Source organism: Agelaius tricolor, unplaced genomic scaffold (genome assembly GCF_023055355.1).
Source record: "Agelaius tricolor isolate 1412-34295 unplaced genomic scaffold, bAgeTri1.0.p SCAF_5, whole genome shotgun sequence".
Classification (NCBI taxonomy): Eukaryota; Metazoa; Chordata; class Aves; order Passeriformes; family Icteridae; genus Agelaius; species Agelaius tricolor.
In genome coordinates, this window is record NW_027269265.1 from 10,635,847 (window position 1) to 10,663,703 (window position 27,857).

Genomic DNA, 27,857 nt, shown 5'->3' on the forward strand with positions numbered 1-27,857 from the left:
GGGTGGGAGGAAGAGGAGGGCACCCCAGTGCCCAGGGATTGCAGTGAAAGGAGGCTGAGATCTCCACTCAGACTCTGCAGGGGGGTTCTGCAGACAGAGCAGAGCTGCAGCAATGCTCAAAGGGGTGACTGACATGATGGAGAGAGGCAGGGGGAAAGGAATAAGAGGTGTGAGCCCATGAGAAAGGGAAGGAATACATACCCCAGTACTGACAGAAGTGATCCCCTCCACAGCAAGCTGGGATAGCCCAGGTGTGATCCACAGAAACTGGGAGCAGCTCCGTGCTGCAGGAAATGCAGGGCAGATGCAGTGGCGGGTGAGCAGCGCTGCAGGACAGAGCTCACCCACCTCAGCTGACTGGGGCACCATCCCTCACACACGTGCTGGCCGAGGGGCTTCCTCTGGGAATGGTGCTGCTCTCCATCCTCCTTTACCCTCTGAAAAAGGCTGTTAAAAGTGGAAAAAAAGGTCTGTCTGCTCCTGCCCAAGAGCTCCAGCACCTTCACTTGTTTGATCTCTGGAAAGGACTCAGCACTGTTTCACTTTCACTACACTGAGCATTTAAAAGAAGAGGTGGGGAAAAAAAAATTCCAGATTAATTATTACCCTACAAGGTGAGACAGGGCCTCAAACCAGGGGTTCTGCGGTGGGGTGAGCTGCTGCATTGAGACGGCCTGGGGCAATGAAGGGAAGGAGCATTTCAGGATGAAGTTCTGTCCTGATGGGCTGAAGCCCCACATTATCTGGGTAGGGGGGTTCAAAAGCAGCTCCAGAGCTCCTGTGTGGAATGGCTGCATTTCACCCCCTTCTGCAGGTCAGAGTTTGTGCAGGTCATGGGTGGTTTGGTCCATGGATGGTAATGATTGCCAGACTTGGGTGAGGGACAGGGAGTAATGTGTCCCCTGGTTAAATATTATATATTCACATCCTCACTTTGCCCTGTGGGCACTTATTTTCATGGGGTTGCTAGCCCTGGATCTCTCCATTCTCAGAGAATTTGAGAACCTTAGAGGGACCTCAAAGTAAAAGAGATGGATAGATGCAATAAATGACATTTGGACTTGGTGCTGTGCAGAGGAAAACAGAAGGAGGGAATGGAGGATAACAGTCTCCTCTATCTCTGGGAGGGACTGTGTGTTCAGGAGATGGAAAGTGTGTGGGGTGGGAATAATAATGATCATATTAAACAGGGAAGCGTGGCAGCATGGACTTGGTGTGAAATTGCCCTGATGGTGAGATGGGACTGGGCAGAGCATCGTTTGTGGCTGCCCCATGGGGCAGGGGGAGTCCTGCCTGAAGCCTCTCTCAGCCAGGCAGTGCAGTGCTGAGCTGTCTGTCTTTGGGCTCTTCAAAGTCATGTGTAAGCCAGAGACTGCCCTGCTGTACAGGGGAAAACCATTAGTGATAATGCTTCTGCCACCGGGCAGGCTGACAATGTGAACAAAGGAATGAGCTGTTTATTCAGACACAGGTTGAAGGGTGGAAAGTCCCTTTGGACACAAAGTCCAACTAAACCTCTTTCCATCCAGGTTTTAATTGCCTCATTCACAAAATATTTACATGGTGTTGGTTTGTACAGACAGCCTCACTGTGACTGGTGTGCTGCCAGAGCAGGCAGCAGGTCCAGCATGGTTGGGGTTCTGATCTGGACCTCTCTGGGGGCTGTCAACTACCCCAAGACACATCTAGCACCAGGGCCTGCTGGGATGTCAGACAGAATCCTGAGGGAGCTCTGAGTCTCACAGTCTAGGTCACCTCTTTCCCTACAAGCCTTTCTGGTGCTCTGTCCTAGCAGCAGCTCTCAAGGAATGCTCCTGTTCCTGGAAATGCCAACAGGGCAATGCTGCTTCTAGGTGTCTGTCCACAGAAGGTCGTGGGAAATGAAAAATGTACTAGATTTTGCAGTTGTTTTCCATTTTTCTTCAATTATGGCTTTGCAAAATGTTCTGTCAAGTTGTAGGTGTATTAAAATCTGCAGGGGTGTTGCTGTCTAACAGCTCCCTAACGCTCTGCACCCACAATCCTTGGTGAGGCTTTCAACTGCTGCTTTGCCTCCTGACCCTTTGGAATATTTGTTTTGGGGTTTATTTGATCCCTCTTCTCTTCTCTGTGTCTTTTGCTCATATTTGTTGTCTTTCTCATTTCTTTTCCTGCAATAACACCAGTGGAGCAGTGCAGCACTCCAGAGGTGCAGCGTTCCTTGGCAGAGGTGAGGGGCAGGGAGAGTGGTTTGGGTGAGTCCTGCAATTCCCTCCATAGCACTGAGGTTTTCATCAGCTCCAAAGACCAGGAGAAAAACATGCTGCTGAGGCTCCAGGGGAATACTGACATGATGCATGTTCAGAAAGCTGTGCCAGATGCCCCCTCACAGCCTCAGCAACCCAGCTGGCACAGCCCTGCTGGGGCATGCTGTGACCCACTCCCTTTCTGCAGGTTTCACTTGAAATCTCACCCTGTGTGGGTGGAGGAGACCCCAGAGCTGCAGTGATTTATTGCAGCAGTGAGGTTTGATATTTTTAACAGCATAGGCAATGATGGATGAGGCAAAGACATGCTTGGAGGCTGCACATGCCTATGCAGCCATTTCCTCCTGAGGAGTGGTTTGCAAGGAAATGAGAGATATTGTTTCACCTGAAATATTTTCCTTTCTGCTTTTAGGTTGAGGGAGGTTTGAGCCTTAAGCTGAAAAGTCCATTTGCAGGAAAGAAGCAGGTTGTGATTTAGAGGCTGGCTTTTACAGAAGGGATGTTGGCCCCCAGGTCTGAGTGGAAGAATTTGGAAGGTGCATTTCTGCAAAACACAGGAGTGTTACCACATCTGGGAGAGGATGTGGTCCAGACCTAAGGATTGTGTCCTACACTGTTCCTGTGTAGTCATGGGAGGAGACCACTTGAACTAGTACATATCACACCAGGGAACAAAATCACAAATGCTCACCTTTGCAGAAAGGTGGCCTAGGAGGATTTTCCATGAGGGCTGCCACTGCTGTGGAAGTCCATCCTAGGTGCTTTTGAAGGTTAGACATCAAAGTTTTCCTTCCTCTCCTCCTAGAAAAAGTCTGGAACAGGCCTGTTCAAGCAGGATCTCTCACACTGTTTTTCTTCCTTTGAAGTGAAATTGTTTTAACACCTTCAGCAAGCCACCAGCCCCGTGTGCTATGCCAGCTGTGCTGAAGCATGCCAGGACTCACGTGAGCCCAACAGGAATGGCAGGGATGGGAGACAGGCTCTGCCACTCTCCTGATTCTTGCTGCAACAGCCCCACAAGCACGTTTTGCCAGCAGGCACAGACCAGCCCCCACTGGCTCCAGAGCTGTGTGGTGCAGCCAGGGCTGGGGCAGTGCCTGTGAGCTCCTCCAGCCTGGCAGCAACTCTGCTCCTGGGGATGCTCAGCTGGTGCATCAGGAATGCACTGTGGTGAGCATTTCCTTCTGCTTGTTTGTGAGTGCTCTGAGCTGCTGGGTAGATGGATGGGAATTGCTAATAGCTGGCTGTGCAGGTTTGCATTTTGGTTTGCAGTAGGCATCAGCAAGGCCAGGTGGAGTCCATCAGCCCAGCCTTGAGACTGAAATGTCACAGCTCATCGGCTTCAGGTGGAAGCTGTTGTGTCCTACTGAGCAGGGTGCCCTCATCCCTCTCATCACAGGAGCTGCCAACCAGAACTCAAAGAGCAGAAGTTCTTTGTGCATGACACTGACAGTGAATTATCTGTGATTGTGCTTCTGCTCTTAATTCACCCTATGCTTTGCCAAAGCAACAGCCTGCTGCCACAGCTTTTCACCGTGGTGTGACTCCACTGGCTTCAGTGGGATGGAGTCTGATGTCCAAAAGAGCAGGGGGTAACCAGCCCCATCTCCTGGAGATGGGGCATTGAACTAAACGGTGAGAATTTCCCCTTGGAGCTGGCTAGAGCTGAATGTTCCCGGTGGATAGCAGCCTTTGAGCAGGAATGAAGCCCTGCTGAGCAATTCAAGAAAAGTTAGACTACTCTGTCATTTAAATTAGGTGACTAAGAGCAGACCACTTCTGGAGCCAAGGCACCTGCCTGCTGTGCCTGTCACCACAGCTAGATGTCTGCTGTTGAAAATGTGTCATTGAGGCCAAGGACTGAGCTGGGAGCTCAGCACTGCCTCTGCTGCAGATGACGGGGAGATTGCATAAAGCAGGAGCTTGTGCTTCTCCTTTGTGGGGTTTTGCTTTACTGCACCAAAATTTCCACTCTACAGTGCTCAAAAACTTTATCAAAGCCAGGTTAGCAGTTGTTTGCCACATTGCTGCAGGACATTCTAATGCACGAGGACCTTGAAAGAAATCAATGGAGCCTTGGGAGAAACCTTTTTGGTATTTTCCCAGCTGAACCTTCTCCAGGTTAATCCCAGGCTTGGTTTGATAGAGGGAGGAAAGGTGCAGGCTGGTTCTTATCTGAATAACACTTTGAGTCCCTGGCTTTTTTCCAATGCTGAAGGGCTCTTGTATCACACCTTTTTTTGCCCACACCAGTGTGAGCTTTGGTGCCCATAGCAATGCCCCAGGAAGGGAGAAGCAACTTTTACTGAACATCTCCCTGGATGAAGCCTGAAATCTGGAAATCTGAATTTTCTTTACCTTTTGTGGATGGGAAAAACTGAGAACTAGTGCTTTATTTAAATATATACTTCTGTACCATTTTTTTTAAATTAGTGTTTTTGAAGTTGCATTGAAGATGTTGTCACTGTAATCATTATATTTCTATAGAGATTATAATGACTCCTTTTGAAGAGTTAGTCTCAGTCAGTCAGTGCTTAATTCACATATCAATGACTCCATAAACCCTAAACCCATAAATCTGCTGAAACTGCTCAAATCTATTGTGCTAATGAATGCCCACAGGGGCTCATCATTGCAGAGATAATTCACTTAAGGAGCTGCCCCTGTGAGAGTGGGTGGTCAGTGATGGCAGAGGGGCCTCATCTCTGTGAGGCAGCTGAAGGTTTTATAACCCAGCCACGCTCAGAGTGAGCATTAGAGCCCAGACACTCCTTTTGGCTGATATTCTCCAGACTATTTCATGTGCAGTCCATCAGTCTGACCTTCAGAATCTTTCCCATCATGGAGAGAGCTGGGCATCATTTCTGTGTGATGGTGGGGTGGGTGGAACCTGTTGGTGCAGAAATCATGATGTCATTTTGTTCAGAGTGAACTGGTTAAGCCAGAGCTGGTTATTAAGTCAACAAAGGCAGTAGCTCCTAACCAGTTATTAGAGTGTTTGCAAACCCTTGCTCCTGCTGCTGCAAAACACTGGGCGCCTCTTCTGGCTTACTGGAATCTGTCTAATGACTCTATTGTAAACCAGTCCTAGGAGCTTGTCCTTTATTTTAATAAATGCATAATCTGTATGGAAAACTGGAGACCAGTAGAAAACAGTGCCAGAATCCCCTGGAGCAGCAGGAGTGTGGGCTGCTGCCAAGGAAATAGGTGGGAAACTGCATGTCCTTGTGGCAGTCAAGTGATGCAGGTGTATAATTTGAGTAACCCCAAAGCACTCGGCCCTGACAGGTGTCAATCCTGCTTGTCCCTTCAAGGGGGCCAGTTCACTGTCAGTGTTTTTCTTCCCCAGTCCAAGGGGATTTATATAGCCATGTTTTGAAACCTTTTGGTGTGGGGGTCTATAATGGATCCCTAATTGCAGCAGCATAGCAGGTGCTGCTGCAAAAACACCATCTTCTTTTTTTGTAGGGTCTTATTTGGTTTAAAGCAATGACAGGAACACTGAGCATTGCTTATATGTGCTTATATGTTTATATTGCTTATATGTGGAGGGGACTGTGCCCCCTCCTTGTGGCTCCGGCAGACATGGGTGCAAGGGCAGTGTATGGCAGCACACGTGCCACTGGAGAGGCTGCCAGTGCCAGCCAGATGCCGTGTCTCCATCGAGTTCCAGCTGCAGGGACACAGGGGAAGCCCACTCGTGTGCAGGCACCCCCGTGGGCACTGGCTGGCTTTTCGGGGCCATGGGCCACCCTGCTGCCGAACAGGGGATGGCCGCTTACGGGGAGCGTGGCCGCAGCACTGCCCTCCCTTGCCGTGCTTCACGGCCACCCTTCGCCCACGGGCTCCCGCACATCTGTTCCCGCTGGGCAGCAGCCGCAGCCCGGTGTCTCCAGCATCGCTGCCGTGGCAAACACCCTGCAAACCGCTCAGCCGGCCCTGCCTCCACATCCCCGGCCGTGCCCGCCGGTCCCCCGGGAGCCGGCAGCAGCGATGCCCCGGCCGCTGAGCCCCGCAGGCTCTCACACCAAACCGGGCTCCGGCGGTGGCTGTGCCGTGCGGCCCTTTAGGAAAGCCTATAAATCCCATTTCCCCGGGGGAAAAAACCAAGAAGGCAAGTGGAGCAGATGTAATTCTGCAGCGCTGGGCTGACTGTGTATGTCGGCGGGAGGCTGGGCTTTATCCAGGGTGAAACAAGGAGAAGCTGCCGGGAGTGCGCTTGCCTCCGCCGCGGGGTTCGTGCTGCTGGGAGGGCAGAGCTCCCACTGGGATGTGTGGGTGTCCCGGCTCCCAGGGTGCTCCTGCAGAAACCTCACAATGCTGCAGCCAGAACCTGAAAGTAAAAAATATGCTTAATTGTCTCTATCTGCTTCAGCATCAAAAATCAGTGAGGCATTGTTGGACCTGGGGAGACAAAACCTACTTTCTTCCAACTTGGGAAACAAAGGCTTCAGATTTACAGTGTTTCCCTACCTCCACATACCACTACATCACACAAAAGCACGCTGTAGTTGTAACCTGTCTGCATGTGCTTGCAGAGAGAAGGCTGTGTTCACACCTGTGTGTCTACACAGGAGACAGCAAAGGACCCAGGATATCCCATCTCCCTTCATTCCAACTCTTGTGGTGAACATTTCACCCTCCTGTAGTGTTTCTCTCTGCTTCTTTCCTTCTGCAATGTTCTAGTTCCACCAAAGTGAGGATTAAAGCACAAAATAATTTTTTATTTTACCCTCTGTGTAGTGTTCATGAGATATCTGCTTCTGCATCTGAAAGTCATTGAAGGTCAGTCTGACTTTGCCCAACAAATCTAGCAGGAATGGAAGCAAACCATTATACAAACTTAAGACTCAACTTTTCTCTGTGGAAAAGGGATGAAATCCAGCACTTGCAGAGGCACAAGAGTCAAAGGTAGAGGTTGCAGAGGCCCACATTCCTCAGGGCCCTGACAGCCCAAACCCTACTGCTCTCCTAGTCCTCATGCCCAACAGTGCCTTGGACCACTCTGCACCCCTCTGCTGAGGTGGGGTCAAACTTCAAGGCAACACAGCCGTGGCTTTATCCCTGAGCCCACAGAAAATTCTTCCAGGCAATGTTTGTGAGGTTCCTGCAGTGTCAAACACGCTGTGGCACAGATGAGATTGAGCAATTGGCATCATCTGCACCACCTCCTAGCTGGGCAAACCCTGCCAACTTCTCTCTTCTTTCACCAGCAGATGTAGTTTAATTTGACCTAATGATACTGACACTGTTTTGAGGACACAACATGCCCTACAAGTCACAGCACAGCCTTGGTATGCAGAAAACTCCAGTTCCCATCCCTCCTAGGACTGAGCCAAACTCGCCTCTGCAGAGCTGAGAGTGTGCTGGAAGTCTGGTGTGAGTTGGAAAGCTGGAAGATGGATGGAGCTCTCAGTGCTGTGTCAATGCAGCCCCCACAGCTGTGCCACCACGGAGCTGGGCTCTCCAGGGAGCACTCTCTGTTCCCACTGCCTGGGCAGTGTCCTGGAGCCAGCCCTGCAGTTTGCAGTGGTGCCTGTGTCCCTGCTGAGCACGTTGCTGTGGGCACAGCACCCATACCACCCCAGGGATGGGGTCCCCAGCCCAGAGCCTGGGACTCTTGGCTGCTTCTCAATGCTGCCAGTGTCACACGGCTTTTCCACTGCCACCACAGGAAAGAAAGAATAATTTAAAAAATAATTTTGAGCTCATCAGAGGGGAGTGAGTTGAGCTCTCTGCCTGTTTTTATGTAGCCCCACATGAGTTCCTGGCTCCTGGTGGCTGTCAGCAACATCCCTTCCCAGAGAGAGATGTTCTCCTTTCTCCCTGCAGGGAAGCAGCAGCTCCTTCCTGAGCACCCAGGTGCTTCAAGCACTCATCCCACACACTGAGCAGCACTGCAGAGCTCTGCCTTGGCCATGGGCAGAGCTGGGCAGTCCCAGAGGGAGCTGCAGCACCCGTGCCAGGCTGGTGCCATGCCCAGGGACATCCCTCTTGCCTGATTTCCCAGACCAGCAGCCACACTGAGGAATATGATGGGTGAAAGCGAGAAATCAATTTATGATTCAACTAAATTTTAAATTTTTCAATGTTTTGTATTGTTTTATTGTTTTGTTTTGGTTCTTTTTAAGTGTTTTACGTGAAATCTTGCCTGATCTTTCCTACCCCTCTCCACTTTTTGCTTTCATTCTATGGTTAGAACTGGCCAGCAGGAGGTGGCAGGTGATGCCTGGTGTCCTCTCTGGTGTCCCCCTTTATGCAAGCACCCCTTGGCAGCCAGACCCTCACCCATATATGTACAAAGTTGCCCAGCCCAGTCAGAGGTGGCTGCCTGGCCTTGCACCAGGGACTGCTTTGTTGGCTCCAAAAGGGATACTGGCACCATCCTCCCATGGCAGTGCCTGGCACACATGCTGGAACCACAGAGCTTTGCTCTGAGTCAGGGTTCAGTCCTCTCTCAGGCAGGAATTTGGATTTTGGTCCATATCTAGCAGTTCTCCAGAACAGCAAACCTAGATGTGTTTAAATTAACCAGATTCCAAGGGCATTGACTCCTCTGCATTGTTTTCTAATCAGCCATTTGAGACACATTTTCTTGGAAGGTGTGAATGAGGATGAGAGATGTTGAACTAAGGTGTGTAAATCCTCCCTCTCTACGATTGCAAAATAGCAACGGGAGCAGTAAATCACATTTTAAATCCTAGCACAGATATCTTCCCCAGCCTGCTAAAAAAATCAAAGGATAAACAATGAAGCCAAATTTGTATTGCTTCTGTGGCTATGACACATTTTGTGTCCCACATTTTAATTGCCTCTCTGGCCTCATCTGCTAGACTGATGTTTAGAAAACTTGGCGGCCTCATGGTGATTATCTTTGTACCACATCACAGAGAAATGTCAGTCATCTCCTCTTATTTGACCTATTAAACACTTGTCTCTAATATCTTATTGACTTTTATCAGATTGAAAGAATATAACCAATGAGCCTTTTTGATTTTCCTTATTTGGTTTCTCTGTTCCTTCCCTATTAGGCTTTTGTTGTTTTTTTTTCACCATCATATTTTGTCACACAATTCACACTCCACTCAAGCTGCAGTTGTGGGCTCTGAGTTACTCAGTGCAAGTGTAGTTTGGCTTCAGATTTACTACACATTGCATCACCTTGTACAACCCACAGTGCTACAGCATTACACTGAGGTGGAAATAATCTCCCCCACAAGCCCTGACTCAGGTCATTATGTGCAAACCAGTAATTGCACTGGTGTAATTTATTGAATCACCTCCAGTCTCTCCATGCCTTCAGCAGCACTGATACGTGGGGATGGTCCTCATCCCTGTGAGCAGCCTCTCCAAAGTCTAAGGACTGCTTCTGCTTCAGCTTGATACTTCCTAGGAATTTTTTATATCTTTGAGGAGCAGGTGGCATGAAATTAGTATGGATTTGCCTCATGCCCAGCAGCTTTGTTGGGAGCACAGCTGCCAGGCACTGGGCATTTTGGGAAGTCCTGTTACACATCACTGAGTCAGGCTTCCACATGTTTTAGAGTCCAGTGGCAACAGAAGAAGTCAAATAGATGTGTAAAACCTGACCTTGAAAAGCCAAGCATCAGAATACATTGTAGAAAGTTAGAACTGCATATTTACCTGCTCTGTTGTCTGTCAACAACTGAGGAGCACCTCTGGATGGCCAGTGCACCTGACAGCATTTGAATACAATGGTCAATAGCCAAGATCTCTCAGTAAGATAAAAAGCAGGACTTGGCCATGGATGTAGACCAGGACAAATTAATGCATCCTGTTTGGTTCTGGTCACAAGCCAGCTGCTGAGTCACAGCCCATATCACATCCTTGAGCTTTACTGACCCGGACTGTGGATAGATAAGCAGGATAAAGCCACGTAAGGCAAATAGTGAAAGAACCATTATTTGGGACAAAGGTCTGTGCCCACTTTTTCTGTTTTACATAGAGGTTTTAAAGAAAATAGGGTGTGAAACTAGTGCAGGTACAGTGCTTCTGCTTCTTTGGAGGTGGAGCTGACTCTTGGTGAAGGCAAACCCTGGCTTCAATGTTTTTTTACAAGGGGTGTAAGGTCTGGACCAGGATCTGACAGTGCTGGTTGGTGTCACCCTGCCCACGTCTGCTGCAAGAATAGCGAGTTCCCAGACCCCTCCCACGTCCCCCCAGGATGTGCACAGCCCCTGCCAGGAATCCTTCCCCATCGCCGCCGTGTGTGGAGCAAACACAGGGCAGTGTTGACACAAGCAGCAGCCGCGGGCACGAGTGGCTCCCGCCCGGATCCAGCGGAGCGCGGTGCCAGGGACTCCCGGCTGTGCCAGCAGGCACCGCCGGCAGAGGCTGCGCTCGGCTGAATCCGCTTCCCTTTGTAGGCGCTCAGGAGTCTTGTTGTGCCTCAACACACCAATCCTACGCAGGTTCCCAAAGAGGTGTAGGAAGCTGGCAGTCACATCCTGCCCCCAACCTCCTCTCTGCAGCCCCTCTCCTTTCATACATCCTCCATCACTGGATTTTCCCTGGGAGAGGCTGCAGCACCCGTGTTTCTTGGAATTGAGTGGCTTTTAATCCCAAGAAAGAAAGCAAAGTGCACTAAATTTAGGGAGACTTTTAGCTCAACCTCCAGGAATATTTAACACACCAGGTGTGAGAGGTAAAGGCTTTCTTGTGTTCGGGCTGAACTAGTGCATATTTGACATTGTTACTGGTATGGACAGCTAATTCCCTGCTTCCCAGCATCCCAGGGCCCCACATCTGCTCCCCTGGAGGGTCCACACTCTGCTAGGGAGCCTAGAGATGATGGAGAGCAGAAGAGGCAGCACTGAGTGGGGGGAAGAGACAGGAATATAATACATTTTGTGAAGGAAAACAAGTAAAGACAACAGAGGAAAAAAGGAAAATAGCTGTCAGAAATAAAAACCCTTTCAGCAGAGGAATGAAGACAGATGGGAAGGCAACGAGAAACAGTGAACAAAGAAAGAAATGCAGAGAAGTCAAGGAGAGGTTGGGGGAAGGCTGTGCAATCATTTGGCACCAGCTCCTTGCATTAGTTCCCTGAATATTGTGTGAAGCGGGGGTAGAGAACTGCGGATTACTGGAGTGTAGCACCACAATATCGTGGGCTGGCCACTAAATTACCATTCAGAGAGTCTCTTGGCTTAGCCTCGCTGCTGCCATGAGAAGGAGCAGGATGTAAGCTGAAAAACAGATCTATGGAAAATAGGGTTGAGGCTAGAAATTCCATTATATTCTTGGCACTTTGACATTTTTCCTCCCCTTTTGTGAAATCTCAAGGGAGCGCTGCCTACTCTTGCAATAATAATAATTAAAAAAATAAAAGTAGCATATGAGTTGGCATGGTAACTTCATCTGCTAAGTAACTAACATGTAGGATTTGCTTCTTGATCTAGAATAATAATGTCAACAGCCCCCAGGAAGATGCTTCCTTGTGACTGACTGCCTCTTGTCACCTGGATTTCATGCTTCACTCACGCTCGGTGCCCTTGGTGAGACTCGCTGTGGTGCAGGGACAGACCTGTGCTGCTCTGACACCAGACACACATTTGCTGGCTTCCTAAGTTACACCCCTCAGGCCAGCAGTATTTGGACATGTCCACATGCTGGTTTACATTTAATCACTGTTATTCTTATTCCTGAAAGGTCAGAATGTTTCAAATGTGCCCATGCTGGGACCGTTGGGCTATTGCCGAACATGGGCACCAGTAGCTCCCAGTAACTCTTGCTTCTGAGCCTTCCCTGCCCATGGGAACAGGCCAGAAGGTTCCAGTGCTCCTGCTGAGCCTCCCTGGGCAGGACAGACGTCCTCAGAGTGATGCTGGCCAAACAATTCTTCCTTTAGTGCCTCCAGATGGGGCATGTGCACTGCTACCCTGGAGAGCTGAGGTATGGAGAGCTCAGTGGAAGCAGCAGCAAGACAGGGAACAGAAGAAGTGGAAAACAGTTCTTGTTGCCAGTTTCAAAAAAAAAAGGGGAAAAAAAAAAAAAAAGAGAAAGCAGCCTGATACTTTATTTTGCCCATTTTTATGGCTGAGGATTAGCTGTATGGTTGTGCCCCTCTGCTCCTTCACCCAGGGCAGGCTCTCCCAGACAAACATGTACAAAATGCCCAGTGCAAAGAAAAAGGGTTGCCTGTGAGGAGTGGGAGTGGTGAGACCCTGGACCAAAATGGAATTGCTCCTTTTCTTTCTGTATTTTTATGTCCCTGCAGATGGCTTTCCTTCTGGGCTGGTGAGGGGACTGTGACCATCCTGGCCCAGGAGCTGGTCAGCTGCAGTTGTCCTCATCAGGGCCCAGGGAAGAAAGGTAAGGGCCAGGGTCAATCATCCAATGCAAAGAGAAAACTTTGCATTCTGTGCCATGGTGCTCCTGGGAGCTGGCTTCTCTTCTCACTTCTTGTTTTAGATTCCTGCATCCTTCAGCTCTTCCTTTTCATGGGTCCCACGTAGTTTATTTTTGTCCCAATGTACAGACACTGTCATAGTGGTGTAAAGATGATTTGGATCAGGGTGGCTTGATTTAAAAGACCACAAATCTGGCAATACCAGTCCTGGCCATAGGTCCATCCAGCCCAGCACCCTGTTTCTGAAGGGCATCATAAATGGGTGTGCAGAGAAAAGCAAGAAGAAAACACATACATCAGATACTCCTGCAGCCTCCAATCATTTTCAGCTCAGGACTTCCTGAGCTAAACATGGTTTGCAGTGTGCATGTAGCAACATTCTGTAGGTTCCTTTCCCAGGAACTTCTCCTGCTTCCTCCTGAATGCATGCAGATTTTAGCATGCAAAACATCAGCAAGGGGGTCCCATAAGGCCATCTGCTCTCTGAAGAACAACTTGCTTTTGCTTGTTTTGAAGCTGGGCTTCGCTATGAAGAATTCCTGTACTGGAAGAGACAGAGAATATTTCTTCAGTGTACAGGAGAAAATGGTTTCAAAAGACACATGTAAATTACTGTGTGGCCTGAACAGTGAGCTGTACTGCCCTAGTGCCACTGATTTCAGTTCAGTGCAGTTAAGCAGCACCAAGCAGGTCTCATGCCAGCCCTGTGTGCTCTCCACAGCCTCTGCAGGCTCCATCCTTGGTGATAAATTAACACAACTGCTAAAAAGACAAGTTGTAGGGTATCCAAACCCTTTCTGGGTCCAGTTGTTCCAACTATCAGCTGTTACAATATAAGATAAGACCTTCCTGCACTCCTTACCTCACTTACAGCCTGGGTCTGCCACTGCATTAGCACAGTTGCATGTTACCAACGGTGTGCTGGCTTTGTAGTCCAAAAGAGCATGGTGAGTGCAGAGATACTAGAATGAGTTTTAAATGAGTGAACTCTGTTCCTGTAGCAGCTAACCCCACCAGGCTGCAGTGCCCTTGAGCCCCTGTGTTTCTGCCTGGCACAGCATCCAGTGCACCTGGGTTGGGGAGCTGCTTGCCCCAGCCTGCCCCAGGGGATTCCACTGATGCCAGCTCTGCTCTACCCTTTCAAGGCTGGTCCAGACCCAGTGGGTCCTTGCCCACACACCATCACTGAGGGTCTGCTGCAGGGTAATTCACCCTCAGCCTCCTGTTGGGGAGGGCGGCTTCATCCATGAGGACATGTGGTGCTTTCCAAATGTGGGCCCATGCCTCTCTGCAGGCATCTTTTAAATGTGAGAGGTGTCTGGTTTAAAGATTTTCATAGCACACAAAGCAATTTAAAACAGCTGAGTGCTAACCTCCTCAAAGGAAGATTTATAAATATTTGCATCCAGCTCCCAGTGGCACAATAAAAATATATTGTACTTTAGATAAATGCTTTGCCTAGAGGAGTCCCAATAAAGTCAATGATCTTTTTTGTTTGTTTGTTTGTTTGCTTGCTTTAAGTGAGTAACAAGCTCTAAGGCCCTTTATTTCCTTCACTGATCAGTGATTTAGAAATATTCCTTAGTGCAATCTCTTCCCTGTAGAGCTCCCTTTATTCTTTCTATCTGTGCTGGAGAAACAGGCTATCAAAAGGCAACAGCAGATACCTCATAAACATTTTACTTGTTTTTTATAGTATCTAAAGTAAGCGTGAGGCACACAGGGCTTTCTGAGAGTTGTTTCAAGGTTTCCAGAAGAGCTTTGTAAATGCAGGATGATGGGGCTGTGTTTATACCTTGTGTGGGTGGCAAACCCCCGGGTACCTGACTCCTCCCCAGAGGGGTCTGTGAGGTGATCCTGTCCTGTGATGGAGCAGTGACACACGGCCAGCAGAGCGAGGGTCCAGCAGCATCCCTGTGGGAAGTGGTGAGCAGGAGTGGGGAATGGCCGTGGGACACTGCTGACAGACTGGCACGGATTCGGTAACCTGGAGAACAACGTGGGCTTGGAGCAGAGAGGTGGAGAGCGTGCTTTGTGAGGATCACGTTGTAACGCAAGGAAAACAATCATGACTTGTTTGTACGGGGCCGCCTCCCGCGTTGCGGTGCAATCCGCGCTCCGGCGCGGTGCTGGGCTCGGTGTGTCACCGCAGGCACCACGCACCCTCCACTGGTGACTCAGGGATGCTGGGGGAGGCAAACAAAAGGAAGCTCGACTCTGTTCCGTGATTTTTTTCCCCTTCCACAAGGCAGGAAAGAGGCCGGAGGCAAGGAGGCTGTGCCCAAAGCCCCACCACTGCCGAGGGAGGGGGTGAGGGAGGTGTCAGACCCTGGGGATGGAGACGGGCTGCTGATGGGGTGTTCTGGCCGGCACTTCTGCTGTGCAGGTAGCCTGTGAAACAGCTCTGCCAAGGGGCTTTACATCTCGTTTTGTCTGAGCAAGAAATCATCCTCCTCTTTGCGTTGGGCACCTGTAAAAAACCAGTGGAACTGGCAGTGGGCAGCAAAGAGCCCCACTGAGCAGGAGCCATTAAAGCCACATTATTTTTGGAAGGTGAGAAGTGATATAGAGCAGGTGAAATCCCTTCACAATTTTTTTTTCTGTGTGTCACTAAGAGCACCTTAACGTTATTATTTAATTGGTGCTAATGATAAGTAAATACTCCTGATCAGCTGATGGTTTACAGCTGAAACATGTGAGCCAACAAAAATCTTAAACTATGGTGGATGGTGGCACTGCTGTTTTTGCCACAGCTATGCACAGTAATTTGTAAAGCAAACCAACAGAGAGGCATCTTTGATTACTTTATTTTGTGCTCTGTGGTAGTGTAAGAGTGAGGTGAATTGTGATGCTGCTTATTTTCTTATGGGTGATGCTTCTTGGACCTTCTGGAGACCAGAGTGATTCTTCTCTGAAGCTCTGTAAGGGCAGTAGGAGCCAGAAGGAAGGAGAACTGAAGCTAAACGCTGGAGGGGAGGTGTGTGCATAAAGACACTGAAAGCTCTGGTGTGAAAGGGCAGCTGGAAGCGAGGACCTTGGGGTGAGAAAACAAGACTTTGTATTTTGCTTTGTGTTAGGGGCATGAGGATGTTGAAATGTCAGGTTGTGAATGTTTTGGTGCCGGTTCACCCACATGAAAATGAATTTGCTGTAGAATTTTGCTTACTGCTGCCTATATACTTACTTTGGAGTTCATTTCAGAGTGACTACTTCTTCTCTTCCTCAAGCCAAATGTTTTGCCAAAGATGCTCAGAATGTTCTGTAAATGAGCCCAAGGAACAGATTTCCTGGCTGATAGAAACTGGCAAGGCTCCTCCAAAGTCGGGCAATATTGGGAGACAATAATTTTGGATTGCCACTAAAAAGCTTACAGATCTGTAAACTAGTGCTCTAAGTTGTCTAGCAATATTATTTTGTGAAGTTATATAAGTTAGCAACAGAAAATGTTTTGAAAATTGGCTCTCTTTTCTTTCCTAATGCTATACTGGGAAACAGAAGTCAAAGTAACATCAATGCTCCAATTCAAAGGCAAAAATGTGGGTGTTTTAGGATTATATATTTAACACTTTACAGACAGATAAAATTAGGCCTTTTCTTGAGCCGTATGAACAACTGAAACCCTTTTTATTATGATATAATTAACACTGAGTGTCATGAGATTGGACACAGAATTGAGGCATCTCAAACCCAAAAGGTGTAATAAGGAGGCTCTAGCTGCCCTCAAAGTTCAGGCAGCATGTAAGAGCCTTGCTGATACTGAAGGGATCATCTTACTTGACATCAGTTTGGTTCTGATGCTCCTGCTGAGCTGCAGCCCACCCCCTGGTCATCCTGACCCATATCTCACCTGCCAGATGTAGGGTGCAGAGCTTCTCCCTACCAGGCAGTCCTACAATGGACAAATGCTTTTCATTTTCTCAGCCTGTTCCAGTATAAAATCATTGATGTCTTTGCTTTTATATTGCAGGGATGACACTAGGCTGGTTTTCACTTGGGGTTTGCCTATAACAGGGTTTGTTCAGAGACCCTTTTGTCCAAGTTTTGTAGGACACACCCAAGATGATTCTTCACCCCCCTGCTGCTTGTACAGCTGCACGTGGACCTGTGTACTGTAAGATCTGAGCAGTTGTTGTTGTGCCTGACCACTTTATTCTGAACATCTGCAGCAGGCATTCATGGTAAAAGCTATTTCACTGCTGTTGGCTGGATTTGCCTTTCCTCTAACACTCCAACCTCTGCTTAGTGCACTACTGCTAAAGAGCTGCAGCTTAGTGCTGGAATTCCACTACTGATAGTGGGGAAAAAAAAAACCACCAAAAGTGCTATCTGCAGTGGATGAAGCTACCAGATTTAGGAAAACTGCTGCAACGCTAAGTAAATGCATCAGAAACTCTCAAGAATGCTGTTTCTAGGAGGTCCTTTGAGGACAAACTGACTTTTTTCCCCTCTGATTTTAAGATTTTGTTTGCTGCTGGCTGGTTTCAAACTAGGCTGTTGGTATGCTGTTGCATCCTGTTTATCACTCAGGACATAAATGTTGTTAGATAAGCCCAGATCACTGTTCCAAACCTGGAATTGTAGTTTCCATGAGAGAGACCAATTCCTTCCAAGGAGTGAGTATTGGTTCCAGCACAGGGAAGGAGAAGCATTTGGTCTTGTTACACAGTAGTAGCACTGAACATTTCTAGATGTCTGTCTGGTTCCTCTAGATTTAGATAACTAAATATTTCTAGCTTTTCTTCAGCCTGAAAGAGAGAAATGGGGAATATAGGAGAGGTCTATGAAATCACAGGAGGCAATGGGAGAGTTGAATGTGTGAGGGCCATACCCTTTCTCTTGTCAGTGTGAGAACTGAAGACCATCAAGTGTAATTAACAAGAGGTTGCCTCAGAATGTAAAAGAGGTTAATTGTTTTCCACACAGTTGATCTGTGAATTGCGTTGCCAAGGGATGTAGATGACAGAATTTTACAGGGACTCACAAAGTGAGTAGGTAGTCAAGGAAAATTAAAATCCACTGAAGGCAATTAAATGAGAGGGTGGTTTTCTGGCCCAGTGAAACCTTAAATCCTCAGTGTTTGGGGTGGGAAACGAGAGTGGGACATCCTTGGGGGGGAATAAATCACTCTACCTGTTTTCTTTCCCTAAACATCTCTTGTTGGCTGCTGTTGGAGCCAGGACATTGGGCTGGATGGACCTTCCCTGTGACTGCTCTGGTGTCAGACAACATCTGCCATGTGAAGTCTCTGTCTGCCCCGTCAAAGGCTTTCTGAGAGCCAATATGAAATGGTCATGTGATAGCTGCTGTTCTTCCATTTGTTTAGATGTGGAAAATATGGTCAATGGAAGAATAGGACAAAACCCAAGTTGCATTAGAAGCCTGTTCTTGACAGTCTTGTGGGCTTTGCTTGGTGCTGGTTTGCCAGAAGGATTGCCTTGGAACAGGCAACAGCATGCTCTCATTCTGATTGTTGCTGTAGATTAAACCTACTGAGGAAATTCTGAATTTCCCCATCCTTGGGGTAGATTCCTTTCCCAGGTTCAGCTGAGGAGATAAATCTTTATTTCAAAGATTTCTTTACAAAGCTGCTGAGAGAAAATGGCAGGAGTATAATGGTGTGTTGTTCTCTAAGTCTGTACTTTGTTGGCAATCACTTTGAAATCCTCTAAGGTGATATTTGCTCATGATTAATATAAAATTTTACCTTTTTGATGATAAAAATGAATTTTGATTCACTGATATCTATTCAACATAATTAATTAAACGGTCTGCTTAAAGTATTCTTTGTCCTTCACAGATAGAGTATTTCCATGTGAGTGGTGATTGAATCCCTGTGGTTGCAACTTGGGGTTTGGGAAGGATCTCACACACTGCTTTGTGCTTGCCATCTCATGTTCCTGGGCAAAGCTGTCAATAACATTTAGCTTTTTCTCTAGCTGATATTTTGCAGCTTCAATCAGGAACATACTTTTCATCACTCTTTTTCTTCTCTCTATTAATAGTGATGGAATTCAGAGCAGCCTGTTTGTTTTCATGAGGACTTCTCCTATGGTATTTTGACTTAATTTTTGCCTTTTTATCTCCTGTCCTCACGAAATCACAAAACTCTGCAATATTCACATGCATGTGCCTGGCATACATTATTGAGAACTGGGTCCCATGAGGATAAGTTTTCTGAGGGCTGGAATTCAAGTTTTCTTGTGCATCTTAGAAGTTTCATTTGTTTGCTTTTTGCACAATTACTTGGGATGCAGGAGAAGCATTTGGGTTCCTGGCTATACTGTCCAGTGCTGCCTTGTGCATTTATGCAAGCTCTTTGTAACAATGAGAAATTTTTTTCTAGTTATACAGATTTCACTTTTAATTTTTCTTGGGGAGAAAAGTGAGAAGTTGCCAGAGACTCCCATTGCTGTTGCTGATGATGCCTGTTGATGTTGATCAGTTCATTGCTATCTGTCCTCACTCGTGCAGTCACCTTGTCTGTGGAAGGTTTGGTGTTGGAACCTTGCTGTAACAAAGGCTTTGATGACATGACAGCACTTGTCTCCATTTTCTGTCTGCACCCTTTTTGTTTATGGGTACTGCTGCATGATTCCATAGTCCATGTCAAGGGTCTTGCACCTGTTGCTGGTCTTTGTGTCTTGGTGTCACTCAGAGGCAGGGCAGAGTCCCCTCTTCCTCCAGCCAGGGTGCCTCAAAGGTTCACCACTTCCTTGCTCCTCAGTGTGGTGCAACCTGTTCCTGGCTGTGCTCCCTGCTGCTGAGCAGGTCACTGCTCTCTCCTCCTTGCTGGTGACTCAAGCTGGATTTCTAGCTGATGTTCCTGAAGGTTCATAGTGGAAACCAATCTGCAATCAGTCTGTTTCTCCCAGCCTGCTTTTTTTCATCATACTGACTTCTGTTTAGGATCAGTCAGTAGGGGACCACTAACTGGTTCAAGGATCATAAATAGCCATCAGAGTGCTTTTTTCTCCATCTAAGAGATACCTTCTGACAGGCTGAGTTGTCAGCCTTGTCCTCCACCTAGAACCCCCAATCCTCATCTGCACTTCTAGGCCTGAGAAATGAGTTTTGCCCAGCCTGTATACTTGTACTTCCTAAAGCCCTGCCACTGTCAGGTCAGAAACCCCCACTGGTGCTGTGCACTGTGAGTACACTGAGAAGAGGCTGAGGCATCTTGTACTGGAATGGGTTGAAGTTTAAGTCCCATGTACTCCTTTCTCTATGCTTATTGTAAGAGAAGTAGGAAAAAATGTGCAAAGTTAAGGAGAAATGGGCACTCAGTCATCTTTGTGTGAAGATGGTACAAAAATTGTTTTGCTTCTTGTTTTTACGTTAGCAAACTCTTGTCTGCCCTGTTTGTTTTTTGTTCACTAGAGAATTAATACTATTATGACAGTGCAAGTAAAAGCTGATGAATTTCAACTTGAATTGCTTTTCCTATGAAATGTTTTAAGCAATCTGTATTTAGCTAACATTTATCTAACTCCACTCCCAACCAACAGTTGGGAAAAAAAATCTTTTCAGTTCAACACCTCCTCCTCTCCCTATTTCACTAGAAGCTGCAAAACCTCCCACTCTACTTCTCTAGATCTTCTGAGGAGACCTCTGCCAAAACACAACTTGATGTTGGATTCTTTTTTTTTTAAGTATGAAAAGCAGAAAACAAAATACTTCCAGCTTCTCATACAGAAAGAATCAGAACAGGGCATGAGTCCAGCTTGTTTCCCTGCCTATATTTCCTGAATGTGTACTCTAACAGAGGCAACCAAGGCTCTCTGCTACAGCTCTATCCACCAGCCTTGCTGCAGCTCTCTGTATCAAGCTATCTCCAGTGTGACCCTGTTCTTTAGGGTGGCATCAAAACTGGGACTTTCCCAGGCTTATGAATGTTTGGCACAAAGGAGATACTGTCTTTGTGAGCCTGAGACAAACTCCTCAGTGGTGACACCAGCCTACAGCAAAGACTCTGCTTCTTCCTTGTAGGCATTGTTTCTACAGGCACTGACCATTTCTCATGCAATTTGTGGGTGTAGAGGGTTTTTTTGAAGTTGAGCATGGACAGGCTTCCCAAGGCTTTCCCAGGAGGTGGCAGGCAGGGAGCATCTACCCCACAGTCTCCTGACAGGATCAAGGAGAGGCTGTGCTGGAGTGAAATGGGCTGTGCCCAGAGCTTGGGAGCAGAGCTCCTGTTCCACTGGGTGAAGGAAATGGAAGAGGCTCCCAGCCCAGGCTCCTGGCCAGCCTGAGGGTGAGGTCCCAGTTGGGACAATTGAACGAACCCTGTGTAATGTCCCTGCCTGCTGTGGGGCCGTGCCTGTGCCAGGGTCACTGGGCAGTGTGCAGGGCAGCAGCCTGGCCAGGCCAGAGCCAGCAGCAGGAAACTGGAATGGCAGTCTTTTTTAAAGAGGTTCTTTTGCCTGTCTAGAAACTCTTTTTCCTTAAAACCTGCTGATCATTTGGGAAACTTCACCACAGGCTCCTAACCCCTAACAGCAGCCAAGCTGGCTATTTTCCTACCACACATGAGAGGTTAGCCAAGTCTGTTCCCATTGACATGTAGGCAGTGGCAGCTCCATGAAGACCTTCTAATTTATTTTTTTTTTTAAGTCCACAAGTTTCTTCACCTATAAGACCACAGCTTCTAGGAAGGCTGTTACCTCTTTCCAGACTTTACCTGCCACAAATGAGCAACAGCTCTGGTGTCTCACTCACATTGCACAACCTGTCTCTGCTCAGCCAAAGCTGCAGGTACAGTCTAGGACAACTCAAAGCAGATTTGCCTGGGAGTTGGGCTCACCCCCACCTTTTTTCCAGTCTCTAGACATCCTGAAGGATGTCATAGGATGCCTTCTTGCATGGGCAATCTCTGATTCACTCCTATGAATTGGCTTTACAAGCTCATTGTCTTGCCACTGTTGCCTCAAAGGGAAGCTGCAACCATAGTGTGACTGATGGTCAAGAAATACCAATATTTCCAGTTACCTCTTAACAAAGTGCTGTGAATTCAGCAGACTCTCATGAGACACTCATCAGGTGCTGCAAAGTAAAATGAAATCTTCAGTAGCTGGTAAGCAGGGGAATGCAGAGACCTGAATTCAGCACATGTCCAATTCACTGGAAAATGAAATGTCAGCATCCCCTGCTCTTCCAATTTCTCCTAAAATACCCTTTGATCCCATTATGTGAAACCTGCTTCAAGCTTGACTTCTTTTCCAACCTCTCCACAAGCAATAGTGCAACCTGACAAACATCCCACATCCAGGGATGTCCCAGGATAGCTCAGATGCCACTCTAATGCTTCCAGGCTAAACACACAAATCTGTACAGAAATGTCATTACTTTAGGAAGCATAGGTGAGACCAACCCCCATCACTGATAGCTTACACCAGTAGTAGGACCTTTCTTCCCCATCACAAAGGCTGCACAAAGAGCCCCTCTCCAGAAATGCTTTTTGTGAGTTTGCAGGTTGGAGGTGGTGGCTGCTGCTTTCCTGACTTGATTGTTCTCTGGAAATCACCTTGGTAACTACATTAGAGCAACAGTCCTGGAGACCTGTCCTTTCTGAGCAGCTTGTAGAGTAAAACTTTACAGCCTTCAGCTTAAATGTTGGGTTTCCTGATCTATCCTGCCTGCTGGGAAATAGAGGGAGAGACAGGACACTGAGACTTGTGCATGGCCTGAGGTCAACCTGCCTACTATTGGTCACCAAACTGTGGTCTTGGAAGTAGGAGCAGGGTTCCTTGTATAGCTGGTTAAGAGAGAGAGAGAGAGATCCCCTCTGCTCAGCCCTAACTCTGGCTGTGGTGCCCTGCTCAGCACCCATCCTGAAGCACCCAAAGCAGTTGAGGGAAGACAGGATCTCTCTGCACATCCACCTTCCCTGGGAGCAGCCTGGAGGTGATGGATGAATGTGTGGCTGCATTTCTCACCACGCTGCCCATGGCGTGCTGTGAATTGAATTGCCATTAACCTCTGCCCTGTTAACTGCTGCTCCTTTGTCTTAATTACACACACAGGAGCTGCTGGTGCCTTACAGAGCTGTACACAGTGCTGACAGAGCACGGGGCTGGTGTGCACTCCAGCTGGCCTGAAACCAGAGGGAAGCTCTTCTGAAACAAAATCAAGCCCTTTAAAAGCAGAGGGGACTAGAAAGCTCTGAGAGTAACCAAGCTGTCTGGCTTTGATGGGAGATTTTGTCCTGGACCAAAGGAGAAACTTCATCAAAAATTTTAATAATCCCCACCAGCAGTGAAGCATTTGCTGGGAAGATGGTGTTCCATGAGCACATTATGTTCTTTGTCAGTTCTTGGTTGCTTAATTTTAATATTTTATTGAGTAACTCAGATTCTCCCCCCTTCTACCTTTAGTGTGATGTACTGTGAAGGCTGCATGATGTGGAGACAGATGGAGGGAGGGGAACTTCTGTCTGACTGTGTCGTTCTTCACCTCTTGACTTTCTCTTTAAGAAAAAAATCAGTTTAAAACCAAAAATACTGCTTAGTGCTTTTTGTCAGAAATACCAGCATAAAACCTTGTTCTTTTTTAAAACTTCTTGTCAGCTGGAATTGTCATCTTGACCTTGCCACCTCCAGTCAGGCTCCTGGAGTCAAACGAGTGGGTCCCAGGCTTTGCCTCAGGCCAGGTTTGGGCACCTGTGAGCATCAGCGGAGGTGGACGATGTCTCCAGAGGTGACAGAGGTGTATGCTGAGACCACCCCATGTCCCTAGAGAAGCCAAGTGTGAGAGGGGCTCAGGACTGCAAAGCTCCAGGGCAGGCAGTAGGTGTGTGATGCCAGGTGGTGCAGGGGAAGCAACTCAGGGATAATTAACCTTATGCAATGGGGCTGAAAGGCAATCGATGAACAGAAAACTGCTGAAGGGAAAGAGTCTTTCCCTGGTGCATGGGTTGGGGAAATCACTATCTCAGGGCTGTCTGAGCAAGTCTGAGAGCTGAGCAGGTAGGCTCAGCTGCTGCCCCTCATCCCTGCTGCAGGGGCCAGGTTCAGGCAACATGACAGGGGAATCCATTTGTAAGCATTTTTATTTTCTTCCATGTACTGGAGAATACACAACTGATGCTGAATTCTAAAGGTTTCCACACAAGTTGCTCTCACTGAGGCACAACTTTTGAGATTCAGTTGCAGTTGTGAGAAGGCAGTTTCCTGGGGTTTGCTGGTAAGGTCAGCAGTCACTGGAATGGCAGGCCTAAGCTGTGCTGCTGTGTGGCTGAGCTGGGACAGGCTGGGTGACCACAGCTCCTGGCACATTGTCACATTGCTCTGTCCCCATCCTGCGGCCTGGGGCAGTTTAGGGCGAGCTCCCTTCCCTGCTGACATTTCAGCTGGGTGCAGATGGCACCAACTTGTCCTCTGTTTAACAGGGAAGGTCATGTCTGGGCACTGTTTCAGGCTCTCTGCAATTCCCAGTTGCTTTAGCAAATGGAACAGCTTGAGAATGCTGTTTCCATTACAACTTGGGCTGCTAAAATAGCTGTTTCCTGATGGCCAGTGGAGGCAGGGCAGCAGGTTGGGGATTAATCCACAGTATTTGAGAGGGTTGCATTTTATTTTTTTTATTTTTTTGTTTTATATTTTACTCTATTTGAAGTTTTTTTCTGCAGTCTCCTGGCATTTTGTACTTGCTTTTACAGGAATATGACAGAGCATTTAAATATTAATGGCAGACTTGGAATGGAGATGTATGACTGGGCATGGCTCATGCACAGGCAAAGCTGGTTTAAAAAAAATCCAGAGGTAAATCAAGCATGTGAAAATTGAGATTTTTTGAAAAATTTGGCTGAGTTTGCAAACAGTATATCTAGCTCTATAAAGACTTAGGGTATTTTCGGTTGTCAAAATAGCTCAACCAGATGGCAATAGGCTATTTTTGCACTTCAGTTACATAATTTTGCTAAATATTTTTCCTTTCTCCTCCAATTCAAAATTATCTGTAACTCAGACTGTATTGGTGCTGTGTATGGCAGTCTCCTGACAGAAAGGCATTCCTAAAGTGCTCCCTGTGTTAGGGAGCAGCCAGGGCCAGGCTGCCTGTGAGGGGAGAGGAGCCAGGAGCTGAGATGGCCCCAGCTGGGATGTGCCCTCCCCAAACTGGTCCCCCAAGGACCAAAAAGAGGGACAGATGGTTGTGGCATCCATGGGCAGACCCAAACACAGCAACACCAAGGAGGCCAGGTTGGGCAGAGTGTGGATGGGGGTTCCAGGGAGGAAATTAAGGGTCAGGAGGAAGTTTTGGTGCCCAGGGAGGAGGTGCAGGGACCATTCAAGGTATCTAAGGGGAACAGCAATGCTTGGGAGAAAAGGAAGTGATGGATTTGCAGTCAAAAAAGGCCTGAAGGGGTCAATAAATTTAACCAAAGCAGAGGGAAGGCATGAAGCTGTTTGTGCTCCTCACACCATTCTCCTGCACCAGAGTATGATGGGTTGTAGAAGAAAAATGATTTTGTTCCCATAGTTTTAACCATCCATTACCACAACTGGAATGGTGGGAAGGGAAGAAACTGCCCTTTTTCAATCTGTAAGTGACAGGACTGCAAAGCTCCAGCTGGAGCAAGCCTTGCCTGAGAGCATAAGGGCCTGCTGACACACTTCTCTGAAAACAATATAAATAGCTTTTAAAGAGCTTTTTTCCCCTTTTAGAGACCTCAATTTGAAAACTCAATTGCATTTTAAAGGAGAAGCTTAAAACAAGTTTTAATAAATACCAGTTAAGGACTGTTTTCTGAATTTTGTTTTAATAATGTAAAAAAAAAAAATAATTAATGTTGCCAGCATCCTATTACTCGATAAAAATAACCAGAATTCATGATAAAACAAATAAAAATTGTAACTGTTTTTCCCTCCTCCTAGCAATATTTTCCTGTGGACTTGGTCATATGCATGCATTTGTCATGGGCTCCCAGTTCTTCACAGAAAACACCAAATAACTCCTAGCTCTAGACCAAGTTGGAAAAAGTACTAAAGATGATTTTCCACCAGAAAAATTAATTTTTTTGCAGGAACAGGATTTTTTTAATGACTATATCTTGATAATCTTACTGATATTACTTGAATGAAATTGCTGAGGATAGAGAAGAGGTCAGAAAGGCTTTGTTCTCAAATTTGGCTTTTATATCAAAACAGTTGCCTTAAAATTCTTTCTTGAGAATTTGACTCACATTTTTGATTGAAATCTGGCCTATTTTTGAGATTTTTAAATAGGATGTTTGCTGTGAAGAAGAATTTTGGTTTCCTGCCCAGTGCTGACAAGGTGTCAGGTGTCTCAATTGTGATTTCTTCACAGCAGTGCTCCTGTATCATCCCCTTGTGATGGCTCCTGGTCACAGCAGTACAAACCCTGTTGGTCTTTGGATGAGTGAACAAGGGATTCCTTTAAGGCATGGGCTCAGTCTCAATTTCTCCCCCTGTCTGGATGCTCTACAAGGTTGCCATTACCTTCTGTGTACTTGTGAGTTTAGCCCTGCCTCGAGTGCTCCTGACACTGATCTGCCCTGTGGTAACATCTTGATAGGGCCAAGAGCTCCAGGACACCAACCACCTTCTGTGAAGAGCTCAGGGAGGAAAGTCTCCTGAAGTTATTTGTAGCAAGGGGGAAGACAGCCCTTTCTTTTCTTTATTTCTTTAATTTTTCTTTCCTTTTTCTTCAAGTGAACCAAAATAAGTGCTTCTATACACAAATATTTCTGCAGTATCACCATACAGAAGGAGAGGGATGGGTGGCTCAACCCAGCCTACTTAGCCCAAAAGAATAACAATTTTTTTGGGTTGTTCTGATTTCTTAAAATATTTTGATTTGGGATTAAAGCCAAAAACCCTCAGCTATTTTCACAGCCCTAATTTGAGCTCTCAGGAGTGGGGTGTTGCCTCTGTCTACTGGAAAGAGAGATGATTCATCAACCTACAGAAGTCTCATTGCTCGAATCTCCTCAAAACATGTCTCTGCTGTCACCCACAGTGTAACATTACCCCACAGCACACATCCTGTGTGGATCTGCCAGTCTCTCAAGGTTGTCTGCCTCCTTCCTATCTGTGCCACTACTGCCCCTGGGCATGTTGGGCAGTGTTTGTGTTTGCACCCCATGAGAGCTGAGGGCATGGCAAAGTGACTGCAGCTGGGAAAGTCCTGTCTGGATCTCTGGCTCTGTCCTGTCTCCTCTTCCATCATTGTCTGTAGTTTCATGGCTGTGCTGGCTGCTGGCTCACATCTCACAGGAACACAGATACAGACCCTCTGCAGCTGACTTGGCTCCAAAAGTTGCCCCAAATCAGTGGCAGCCACACCTGCAGGGATTTCCCACTAGAAAGGAGGCAGCTAGCCCTGGTCCCACTGCTGGCACACCACAGCTACAGAACCAGCTGAAGCAAAGTGGCTTTGCTGCTTTTCCAGCTCTCCTTCCTCCTCTGAGCCAGCTGGAAGGTGAACCAGCTATAGGAGCTGCCTGTAGACAATGTCCCTAGGCTGTAATTCAGAAGGGCCAGGATGATAAAATAATTGAATGTCTGACTTGTCTGAGCCTTGCCAAGGTGGGAATTGCTAATTACTCTGAGGAGAGAGCCTTTAGAAGTGCTCTGGCTGTGAGTTAGCAGGGTGCAGAACCTTTTTCCTCCAGGCCTACAAAGTTTCTTCAGTCTCATGGATATGGGTTGGGTCTCCTGACACCTCACAAATATGCCATTTTCCAAGGCCACTGGTATGCTCAGAGCTGGTCTGGAATTACCCAGGAATAGCTTTTTCCATAGCAGTTACCTGGTTTTATGTATGAGACATTTTATTCTGTGTTGAATGACCTATTTTGTTTTAACATAAGACACTTCAGAGTTGAGATATTTAAGAATGGGGATTGCACTTACAAGTAACACCCTACTTGAATCTGATTTGTCTTTCAAGTGTAGACATGGCCCAAAAATCAGGCTAGGAGCCAGTGGGGATGGTTGCCCCAGAGAGAAGCTTTTGCTGTAGCAGGACTGTGCTGTGCTGGTGGGGTTGGATCAGTGGTGTTTGCTGTCAGAGGGAGAAATAGAGGCTTTCATTCACAGTGATGGTAAAGGAGAAGTCTTTCACCAGCTTCAGGGCTATGCCATTTTTTTTTCAGAAGCCTTTTTTTTTTTTTTTTTTTAGCTCTGTCAGGGCTTACTGATGAGAAGATGAGCTCAGTGTAGTGATTTACTGAAGCAGTTACAGGTAGAGCATGGCTGGTTGCTCCTAGTCTCAAAGTCCAT